Below are 10093 nucleotides of genomic sequence, written 5' to 3' on the forward strand. Positions count from 1 at the left end.
AGAACATGAAGGCTACAAGCCTACGCGTTTCGGTACATGACCTTATTCATGGCTTCTGCATTACTTTCTGCAATGTTGCCTTATAAACATGACTTCCGGATCATTAGCTTTTTTCAGGTGAGATTTAACACTTGCTATGCTGGAACATTTAAAAACAAGTCATTCATGAACAATGCATATATAACAAAGACGTCTGTAATGAAAAATTGATTAAGAAAGGCATCACACTAACAAAAATGTATTAAATCTTGTTTTTTGTTTAGACCGAATGGAACTCTAGTTTGTAGAGTAAATATCCAAAAGGTCTCACGGTTTAAAAGAATGCGTTTAAGATCACCGCCCCTTTTAGGTTTTACAATTCTTTCAATTCCTCTACATTTTAAGCTGCTATATTCCCCAGCATGGCAGTCTCTAATATGTTTAGACACTGCCGAAATATTTAGCGCATTATCTGAATTGGCATCAGAAAGGTGTCTTCTGATGCGCGTCTTAAGACTGTTTGTAGTGCAGCCAATGTAATCGATGCAACAACTAGTGCATTGAATTTGATACACCACATATTTTGTGTTGCAATTAATAAAATTTTTTATCTCATATTGTGTATTCGTGACATTTGATGAAAACATTTTACTCGGGTCTGCAATAGAACAGCATTTACACCGAGCCGCTCCACATTTAAAAAAACCTTTGGAACTAAGCCAGGTGGTTTTTGGCTGTTTCGTTTGGAACAGGCTAGGTGATAACATGCTGTTTAAAGTCGGGGCTTTTTTAGCAACACATCTAATATTTTTGTCAACTATTGTTGTTAGCGTTGGATCTGTGTACAGTATCGGTAAATTTTTGTATATAATTTTTTCAATTTCTTTGTATTGAGTACTGTATACAGTTGAAAAAACAATTGGAGGTACATGTTTTACAAGATTAGTTTTATGAGAACTTCTCTTAGATGAATTTAATAAATTGGTTCTTGGAATCTTTTCAACAATATGGGAAGCTCTATTCAACATCCACTTGGGATATTGTCTCTCTAGCAATTTGTTACGTACTTTATTCTCTTCTGGTTTATATATATTAGGGGTAGAGCAATTTCGTTTGGTTCGTATAAACTCTCCTATTGGTATATTTTTTATGACGTGCCTAGGATGGCATGAACTCGCTAGAAGAATCGAATTGGATGCAGTGGGTTTTTCATAGGGTGTAATTTGCACGGACGTAGTGCTTCTTAATGTAATGTCCAAAAAATTAATATCAAAGTTTTGGACATTATATGTAAATTTCAGATTCATCTCATTTGAGTTAATGTACTGTACAAATCCATCGATTTCGGACACCGCACCCTCCCATATCAGGAGCTAGTCGTCTATATAGCGGCCATACCACCTGATATGGGAGAGGTACGGATTGGTATCCGTAAAGAGGTAGAGCTCCTCCCATCTGGCCATGTACAGGTTGGCCAAAGATGGGGAGCACCTACCCCCCATGGAGGCTCCACACAATTGCAAAAAAAATTGATCATCAAATACAAAATAATTATTTTTTAACAAAAAATCCACAGATGCCATGATAAATTCTTTGACTGCAGGTGTGTATTGACTGTACCTATCCAGACAGTGAGAAAGACATTGTAACGCAACCTCATGATTTAACGACGGATACAGCCCCACCACATCACAGGACAGCCATAAATAATCTTTTTTCCATACTTTCCCATCCAAAAGAGAAATTACATGTTTAGTGTCTTTAATAAGGGCAGGTATGACCGCCACCAAAGGTTGGAGGTGGTGATCCACCCATTCCCCCAATCTTTCACTCAGAGACCCAATACCCGCCACAATGGGGCGGAGGGGAGGGGGGAAAATTTCCTTATGGATTTTGGGCAATGAGTGAAAGATTGGGGTAACCGGGAATTTCACAAACAGGTAGTCTGCAATTTTTTGCGTAACGGCTCCTGTTTCCAAACCACAGTTGATGAGTTTTTGTAACTGTAATTGGAAACTAGCTGTCGGATCTGATAGCAACTTTCTATAAGTGTGTACATCATCCAAAATTTCCAAATTCAATCTTCTATATAATTCCCCATTTAGCAGAACTATACCCCCCCCTTTGTCAGCCGAGCGGACCAAGAGGTCTGTATTGTCCTTTAGTTCTCGAATGGCCTTGCGTTCTTGATGGGATATGTTACTTCTTGATGGGGATGATGTATCATGCTTTAATTTGATGAGATCCCGTTCCACCTGTTCTTGAAAAGTGTCCATAACTGTCGATCGTGACATAACAGGATAGAAAGAAGGATTGCGAGTCCTAAAGGTAGAATTGCGGTTTATCGTCATTTCATTTTGTGTTTCTCCCTGTAATTGGCGTAGTATTGACACATGTAGTTGGTCTTCATAGGTGTTCATATCCTTATTTAAACTGAGTCCAGCGTGTGAATTTTTACAGATCTCAGATGGATATGGGTCTTCACATTGGGAAAAATGTTTACGTAAAGTAATATTTCTTACTAATTTGTTAACGTCCAGGATGGTACGAAAGATATCAAAGTTATTTGTTGGGGAGAAACCCATACCCTTAGAAAGGAGAGAAATTTGTTGTGGGCTGATAATATAGCTGGATAAATTGTAGATGACCTACTTTTGTTTCCTGAGAGTATATTTTTTGGAGGCTGGATCGATGTTTTCTGCCTCCTCTCCGTCGTTTTTTGATTTTTGATTTTTATTTTTGTTTTTATCTTGGTTTTCGTTACTTTGCCGTTGTTTGGCCACGGTTTCAGACAGAATTCTGCCCGAAGCCTGGGCTGAAGAGACAGAGGAATCGGACAGTTCATCTGAAGTTGTCAAAATTGAGATGTCAGTATCACTGAAACTGACTTTACTTTCACCTCTGTGTTTTTTGCGTGCATGTCTTTTCTTTAGAATTGATTTAGTTTTATTGTATGTTCTGCCGTAGTTATGTCTCTTTCTCACATACACCTGGTCGGTGGCATAGTCATGTGCATCTCTTTTAAATTTGTTTTGTTTATTGGTCATTATTCCTTCCTCAATTTTTGTAATATTATTTTGTAGTTTAGAGTCCATAGAAACGAATTCCTCCATAGTTGCAAATTATTGTATTGTATGATTGCAAATGATAGGATACGATACAATAATTTGCAACTATGGAGGAATTCGTTTCTATGGACTCTAAACTACAAAATAATATTACAAAAATTGAGGAAGGAATTATGACCAATAAACAAAACAAATTTAAAAGAGATGCACATGACTATGCCACCGACCAGGTGTATGTGAGAAAGAGACATAACTACGGCAGAACATACAATAAAACTAAATCAATTCTAAAGAAAAGACATGCACGCAAAAAACACAGAGGTGAAAGTAAAGTCAGTTTCAGCGATACTGACATCTCAATTTTGACAACTTCAGATGAACTGTCCGATTCCTCTGTCTCTTCAGCCCAGGCTTCGGGCAGAATTCTGTCTGAAACCGTGGCCAAACAACGGCAAAGTAACGAAAACCAAGATAAAAACAAAAATAAAAATCAAAAATCAAAAAACGACGGAGAGGAGGCAGAAAACATCGATCCAGCCTCCAAAAAATATACTCTCAGGAAACAAAAGTAGGTCATAGTCCGATCTACAATTTATCCAGCTATATTATCAGCCCACAACAAATTTCTCTCCTTTCTAAGGGTATGGGTTTCTCCCCAACAAATAACTTTGATATCTTTCGTACCATCCTGGACGTTAACAAATTAGTAAGAAATATTACTTTACGTAAACATTTTTCCCAATGTGAAGACCCATATCCATCTGAGATCTGTAAAAATTCACACGCTGGACTCAGTTTAAATAAGGATATGAACACCTTTGAAGACCAACTACATGTGTCAATACTACGCCAATTACAGGGAGAAACACAAAATGAAATGACGATAAACCGCAATTCTACCTTTAGGACTCGCAATCCTTCTTTCTATCCTGTTATGTCACGATCGACAGTTATGGACACTTTTCAAGAACAGGTGGAACGGGATCTCATCAAATTAAAGCATGATACATCATCCCCATCAAGAAGTAACATATCCCATCAAGAACGCAAGGCCATTCGAGAACTAAAGGACAATACAGACCTCTTGGTCCGCTCGGCTGACAAAGGGGGGGGTATAGTTCTGCTAAATGGGGAATTATATAGAAGATTGAATTTGGAAATTTTGGATGATGTACACACTTATAGAAAGTTGCTATCAGATCCGACAGCTAGTTTCCAATTACAGTTACAAAAACTCATCAACTGTGGTTTGGAAACAGGAGCAATTACGCAAAAAATTCACCTAGCCTGTTCCAAACGAAACAGCCAAAAACCACCTGGCTTAGTTCCAAAGGTTTTTTTAAATGTGGAGCGGCTCGGTGTAAATGCTGTTCTATTGCAGACCCGAGTAAAATGTTTTCATCAAATGTCACGAATACACAATATGAGATAAAAAATTTTATTAATTGCAACACAAAATATGTGGTGTATCAAATTCAATGCACTAGTTGTTGCATCGATTACATTGGCTGCACTACAAACAGTCTTAAGACGCGCATCAGAAGACACCTTTCTGATGCCAATTCAGATAATGCGCTAAATATTTCGGCAGTGTCTAAACATATTAGAGACTGCCATGCTGGGGAATATAGCAGCTTAAAATGTAGAGGAATTGAAAGAATTGTAAAACCTAAAAGGGGCGGTGATCTTAAACGCATTCTTTTAAACCGTGAGACCTTTTGGATATTTACTCTACAAACTAGAGTTCCATTCGGTCTAAACAAAAAACAAGATTTAATACATTTTTGTTAGTGTGATGCCTTTCTTAATCAATTTTTCATTACAGACGTCTTTGTTATATATGCATTGTTCATGAATGACTTGTTTTTAAATGTTCCAGCATAGCAAGTGTTAAATCTCACCTGAAAAAAGCTAATGATCCGGAAGTCATGTTTATAAGGCAACATTGCAGAAAGTAATGCAGAAGCCATGAATAAGGTCATGTACCGAAACGCGTAGGCTTGTAGCCTTCATGTTCTCCCTTTTCCCCCTTTTTTTCCCCATTATGCTGTGCTGTATATTTTATCGCTTTATGGATTTAATAAATTTTTGATGATTTTATCGATAACACTGGCTCCTCGCATCTAGCTGGATTAAAGCTTTTTTCCTCGATTGCTGCTTCGTGTGCACCTGTGGCCAAGGTTGTCCGTGCTGGAGCCATTTTGGAGCCGAGAAAACGAGGATTGTCTGGACTATGTGGTGAGCTGACCTACGATAGTATTTCGTATTTGCTGATTTGCCTTAATCATAGAACCTATCCACATTAGGTGGCAGTTATCTACAATTCTACACCACCCTTATGGCATAATAGTGAATAATGGTGTTCAATTTTCATTATGACAAATGTGTGCAGTCCCTGGAAACAGTCCCATTGTTAACTCGATCCTATGACTGCACAGGATAGGAGTCCCTGCATCATACAGAAATGCAGATCAAACTACAGAGCCAGTTCTGTATTACATTACCACCTATCAAGTTCTACTGGCAAAGGGGAGTCCTTGCATCATATGTCTGTATAATGCATGGATTTCAGCCCACTGCAAGGTGTGCAGTCCATGGGATCGGGACAACACACAGGCTCATTGTCATGGGCTGGACTAGTTTGTGTGCAGCCAGCTGAAAGGTTAAAGCACATAGGGGCAGATTTACTTACCCGGCCCATTCGCGATCCAGCGGCGCGTTCTCTGAACAGGATTCGGGTCCAGACGGGATTTATGAAGGTAGTTCCTCCGCCATCCACCAGGTGGCGCTGCTGCGCTGAAAATCATCTGAACGCACCGGAATACACCGAGCTGGACCAGGTGAAGATGTGAAGATAAGCACTTCCCAAGCGACACATTTTCGGTTTTTAAATGCGGCGGTTTTTCCGAATACGTCAGGTTTTCGTTCGGCCACGCCCCCCCCCCCCCCGATTTCCGCCGCGTGCATGCATGCCAGCGCCAATGCGCCACAATCCGATTGCGTGCGCCAAAATCAGGTACAATCGGCGCAAATCGGAAATATTCGGGTAACACTTCGGGAAAACGCGAATCGGGCCCTTAGTAAATGACCCCCATAGACTTGCATGATCCATGGACCAATGCAGGATAAGTAATGCATAAGTAATTCTACAAATGCAACTGTGCTACACATTTTTTCTTTTGGTTGTTGGTAAAATGTAATTTCAGGTGGGAAAATATTCACAAAATAACAAAAGCGTTTTTCTCCTCATAATGAGCAACGTTGATGCCTTGTTGCTAGAATTCAGTCTTCACTCCACACACACACTTACTGCAAATAAGCATGACTTGCACATTTCCCTTTGAGTGTCTCAGTCTAATATGTGTCTATGTCTCAAAGCTAAGGTGGTGGGAGATAAGTCATTTTACAGTGCATGCGGTGTATATCTACTGATAGTTGTATGTTTACTATGGACAGTGGTCATTTCAGGGATTTTTAGGCTTTATATACACTGGTGATCAAAATTAGACAACAATGATTGATTTTTTTTTTTAGAAATAATGTAATCTAAATTGTTAAGGAGGTCGCACTGGTTTCGGACGCCATCTTGACTACTGTCCGCCATCTTAGATACAGCGGCCATGTTCCCTAACCATTGTCAAGTTAATGTCATGATTCAAACTTCATTTTATGTAACATGTTTGCTTGCCTGTCAGCTAATACCCTTTGACATTTAATGAGAAGCCAGTCTGTCCTCGAAGCTGCATAATAATATGATTCTGGAGCCACTTATCTTCTTCTCAGCAAATTAGTATAAACAATATCTGTGTACAAGGTCTCTGAGAACTGAGCACAATTAATTCACTTTTTCCCCAGAATGTGCTGATGTCCAATAGCTTTGCAGTATACTATTCACACCCCTTTGATGACTCTTCTGTCTGTTATATATTATGCATTTTGATTATTAAAGGGGTAGAAGATCTTGACTAAGAGATTGACGTGTGTCTTGGTCTTTATGTTCAATCATGAAAGGGTTAATTAGGACTCACCTTACAAAAGTCAAGAGGGCTGTTGGGGCCCTGCATAAAAATCCCTAACATACATTGATAAACTTTTGAAGTATTTTTGAAAGGGGTACACCATGCCAATAGCACAGTGTTTAATAACCAAAGTATATCAACATAAAACCTTTATCTTTAAGTTTATTTAGCAAAAAATGCAATGATCATAATTAGAGAACAGCAATGGCTGTAGCATAGAGAAGAGTATACTTATATTTCCTGAAGGTTACAGCAGTCACCAATCTGCAGCCACAGGACATCTCTAGACTCTCACACGGCTCTGCTGGGATTTTGGTCCACTCTTCTTTCAGTCCCTTCCCCAGTTCTGTAACTTTATCACTAATGATTTTCCAGAGGTTTTCTATTGGGCTTAGATCAGGACTCTGGGTTAATGTTTTGTGTTTAAAGGAACCGCTTTACCCATTTTTCTATGTGACAGGGGACATTGTCCTGCATGAAAATTGCTGGCTGATTGGGTGATTAGCTGTATTAAAGGTCCAAATCCTGCTGCAGAAAACATTCCCCGAACCAAGACACTTCCTCCGCCACCTTTCACTGACTTCTTAACACACTTTGGGTTCAGTCTTTCCCAAGTTTGTCGACAAACACAATGGCCCTGAAATATGAAAACTGGTGCAAACTTCCTTAGTGCAGTTTGCCTCACTATTGTAAAGTTTGCGCCAGAGCTGTGTTATGGCTTATTTTCTGCATAACAAATTACACTTCAAAATGGTGGTATTTAATATTCCATGCCGTGTACTGGAAAGCAGGAAAAAAATTCCAAATGCAGTGAAATTGGTGAAAAAACACATTTGCGCCGTATTCTTGTGGGCTTGGATTTTACGGATTTCACTGTACGCCCCAAATGGCTACTTTATTCTTTAGGTCAGTGCGATTATGGGATCAAATTGTATAGATACTAAATTTGTATAGGTTTTATAATGTTTTCATACATTTACAAAAATGCAAATTTTTTTGGGATTTTGCCATCTTCTGGCGCTAATAACTTTTTCATACTTTAGTGTACAGAGCTTTGGGTGGTGTCATTTTTTGCGACTTTTAATTACATTTTCAATGTTATTATTTTAAGAACTGTACAACCTTTTGATCACTTTTTATAGAATTTTTAATATTTTTTAAAATGGCAAAAAAGTAAAATTTTCGACTTTGGGCGCTATTTTCTGTTACGGGGTTAAACACAGTGAAAAACCATTATTGTATTTTGATAGATCAGGCAGTTTCAGAGGCGGCGATAGCTAATGTGTTTATGATTTTTACTGTTTATTTATATTTATACCAGTTCTAGGGAAAGGGGGGTGATTTGAATTTTTATGTTTTTTTTATTATAATTTTTTTTAACTTTTTTCCTTTTTTTTTTAAACTATTTTTCAGACTCCCTAGGGTACTTTAACCCTAGGTTGTCTGATCGATCCTACCATATACTGCCATACTACAGTGGGATTTTTCTCCTCAGGGGTTAAAACGAGACAGCCTCGGGTCTTTGGAAGACGGATCGCCGCGACCCGATGACGTCACAGGGAGGGATGATCCTCGCCAAGATGGCGGAGCCTGTGCCGGCGGCGATCAGTGGGAAAACATTTGCGATTGGTGCTAGCAATATGCAGCAAAGACTTACCGGCTATGGAGAGGCTCAGCCATTGAGCCCTCTCCATGCACCCGCACCCGTAGTTTTACGTCACATGCAGGTAAGGGGTTAAAAATGTTGGATTGTCTTAAAAACCAGGATTAACAATACAGCTGTTTTTGTAGCCTAAGGATAAAGTACAGTAAATTACCAACATCCAGACGTCCGATTGTAACAAGGGGTTGTCTGTAAGTCGGGTGTTCTTAAGTAGGGGACCACTTGTACTGCCTTCTCTGGCATTAAAGTTTACTACCATTGACTCCAGTTCCTTATTGGTGTCAATTGTGGCGGGCCTTGTCACAAATTACAATTTTGTGGTAAGTTATTTTAAATTAATTACCAAAAGATTGTTATATAGAGCCACATGAAGCCCATATATGGACACTAATATTATTATGTAAACTAATATTAGTGTATGGATATAGGCTTCATGTGGCTGTCTGTCACAGTCTTTATGTAATTCGGCATGAATTAAAGGGATTTTCCCACAAACCAAAGTTAGGCCTTATCCACCGCAGCACTCCGTAGAGATTAATGGAGCAGAACGGTCATGCACAGCCCGTCTGCTCCATTAGTCTGACGGAGCAACGACGGATCCGACTGAGGTACTAACAAAATTTCAGAGACTTAGGAGAGCATTTATTATTGGCAGATGGATTTTAGCTTGTTGCTGCACCATGTGCACCATCTTTATTTTATGTCAGTGCCACAATTTAGCTTCGTTTCCAATGCTCACAACTTTATTTTCATGGTCTCTCAATTTGGCCGAAGCTCTTCAATCCTTTTCCTTCACTTCTATAACACCTTCATGAATTTGGAAAGTCATTTCAGACACTTTCTGCCATGTACCACATTATTAAGTGACACAATCTACACATTTCATGTGCCATATAATAAATGCTCCCCTTTATCTTCAGCCAAACAAATCCATACAGAGATGGTGTACATTAGACCAATGAAAAACAAGTCTACCAATTTCGAAACCACTTTTTGAATGTTGTTTGACGCTCATTTGTTCTTCTTGCGGTGCACTAAATACATTAAAGCTGTGCGTCACAATATAACATCCCAGTGCAAAAGACTGCTACAATAATAAATGCCCCCCTTTAGACTTTCAGGCTAAGACTTCTACAACACCACTCTACATTTAGAAAGGTCTAATATCCCATGGGCTGTGAGGATCATCCAGCAACACAATGCAAAATATTTATAATGCATTACTGTTTGCACGGATTTCTGTTGGATGACGCTTTGAAATATATTCACACTATTTAAGACATAAATTAATAAAAGAATATAGGCGATCCCCTACTTAAGGACACTAGACTTACAGATGACCCCTAGTTAAAGACAGACGTCTC

Source organism: Engystomops pustulosus, chromosome 1 (genome assembly GCF_040894005.1).
Source record: "Engystomops pustulosus chromosome 1, aEngPut4.maternal, whole genome shotgun sequence".
Taxonomy (NCBI): domain Eukaryota; kingdom Metazoa; phylum Chordata; class Amphibia; order Anura; family Leptodactylidae; genus Engystomops; species Engystomops pustulosus.